Consider the following 2,487-nt stretch of genomic DNA (forward strand, 5'->3'; position numbering starts at 1 on the left):
CTGGCATTCAGTATTAGGAAACAGCCCATAAACGAAAGCAGCATTTCCTAATATCAGCTTTATTGGTTATAAAGGTGTATTTTATCCTCCATTGGCTGCCTCGTACCTTAGTTTTCAATTTTTTTGCAATCCAAGGAACAATATAGTTTCTGTTTATCCCCCCACCCCCACCCTTGTCATAATACTTTGATTTGCTTTCTTTTTTTAAAATTTATTTTTACTTTTTGGATTTTTAAATTTTATTTATTTATTTATTTTTTAAATTGAAGTATAGGTGATTTACAATGTTGTGTTAGTTTCTGGTGTACAGCAAAGTGATTCACTAATACATATATATTCTTTTTCATTATAGGTTATTACAAGATATTGAATATAGTTCCCTGTGCTATACAGTAAGACCTGTTGTTTATCTATTTCATGCTTAATAAAACTCCAAACTCCTAATTTATCCCTCCCCACTTTCGCTTTACTTCGATATACTTTCTTTTATAAAACAAAAGCATTATGTTATACGATATTCCAAATGTAGAAAATGCAAGAAATATACAAACCATATTTAATGTGCTATACTTCGATGTGATTGTTTCAGATCTCTTTTCTTTAAATAAATAAATAAGTACAAATATGGCTAAAATTCTACACCTCATCCTGCTTTCTTCCTAGAAGTAAACACTGTCCTATAGATCCTGTGACTTGAACCCTTGGATGGTTTTGCACCAATAGTATATATAATAGTACTGTTTTGAATGATTTTTAAATATTTAACAAGTGGTATTGTATCTGTCCTTTTATTTTTTATTTATTTTTAATTAATTAATCTATTTATTTAGTGGCTGCATTGGGTCTTCATTGCTACACACGGGCTTTCTCTAGTTGCAGCAAGTTGGGGGGGACGCTATTCTTCATTGTGGTGTGTGGGCTCTTCATTGCGGTGGTTCTTCTTGCTGCGGAGCATGATCTCTAGGCTTGAGGGCTTCAGTAGTTGCAGCACGTGGGCTCAATAGTTGTGGCTCACGGGCTCTAGAGCACAGGCGCAATAGTTGCGGGCTTAGTTGCTCCACAGCATGTGGGATCTTCCCCGACCAGGGCTCGAACCTGTGTTCCCTGCATTGGCAGGCGGATTCTTAAGCACTGTACCACCTAGGAAGTCTCTGTATATGTCCTTTTATAAATAGCTTTATAAACTCAACATTATATTGCTTAACTTTGGTCTCCTTAGTTTTTTGAGCTGATCATGTATCCATTGTGTGAACAAGCCACTTTATTATTTACTGCATGACCAATCAGGGTTGGTGGTTTTTCACTAGTGCACTTAATGCTGCAGTGAACATTTCTTTGTATGTCCCCTTGTGCAAGTGTCCAAGAGTTTCTCTAAAGAGGACACCTAAATTTGTAAAGTAGAAATGGAATGGCTGAAGGGTAGATTGTGCTTCATTTCAAATTGACTAGGTATTGCCAAATTGCTCTTCACAGTGGTTGAGCCAACTCACACGCCACAGAAAATATACAGGAGTTTCTGGCTCTCACAGCCTCACCAACCCTTGGGAGATGTGACTCTACGAGTCAGATGAGTTTACAAAGGGAGCTCATTGCTTTAATCTGCATTTCTGATTACTAATGGGATTAAATGCATTTTTATGTGTTTTTTTGACCATTTGGGCTACCTTTTCTGCAAGTTACCTCTTCTTATACTTTGTCCATTTTTTTTTCTCCTGCATTGATTTGCCATTTTTGTTTTGAATTTGGGAAGTCCTAAAATATTCATCTTTTATGCTTTGAAGAGGTTTTTTCTCTGAGTGTGTGGTTTATCTTTTTGTTTTGTTTACTGTATTTTTGGTAATAGATTGTGTGGTCATAATATGTAGCTATATATAATAAATATAATAGAGTCTTAAAACTTTTAATCTGTTCAAATTTGTCAATTTTTCTTTGTTTTCGTTTTGTTTCAGAAATCCTCCTCTAACATGTTGTAAAGTTTTTATGCTATATTTTTCTATATTTTCTGAGGCTTTTCTTGTTACATTTAAATTTTAATCCATATAGTATTTACCTTTGTGATTTGTGTGAAGTAGGTTTCTAATTTTATTTCTTCCCATATGCATTGCCAATTAAGATGGTATAGTTATTGAATAGTCCGTTCTTTCTCTTCATTTTAATGTTCATAGGTTTATTACTAGTTCTATCCAGCTACACTGATCTATTTTCTAACTCTGCATAAATAACACATTTTAATTGTTATGGTTTTATAAACCTTAATTTCTAGTAGGTGAGGACACCTTGACCTTCCTTTTCAAAATTGTCGTTCATATCCATTTCCCTCCAAGAAGTTCAGGGCCACTTTGTCAAAAGTTCTGTGAGAACTCTGTTGTATCTATAGTTTTGTTTCCTCATCCTTCCTAATTTATACCATTTGAATAGTTTCCTTAAATAGTCTTGCCAGAAGTTTGTCCTTTTTTTAATCTTTTCAGAAATTTGTTTTGGGTTTTG

Source organism: Hippopotamus amphibius, chromosome 4 (genome assembly GCF_030028045.1).
Source record: "Hippopotamus amphibius kiboko isolate mHipAmp2 chromosome 4, mHipAmp2.hap2, whole genome shotgun sequence".
Classification (NCBI taxonomy): domain Eukaryota; kingdom Metazoa; phylum Chordata; class Mammalia; order Artiodactyla; family Hippopotamidae; genus Hippopotamus; species Hippopotamus amphibius.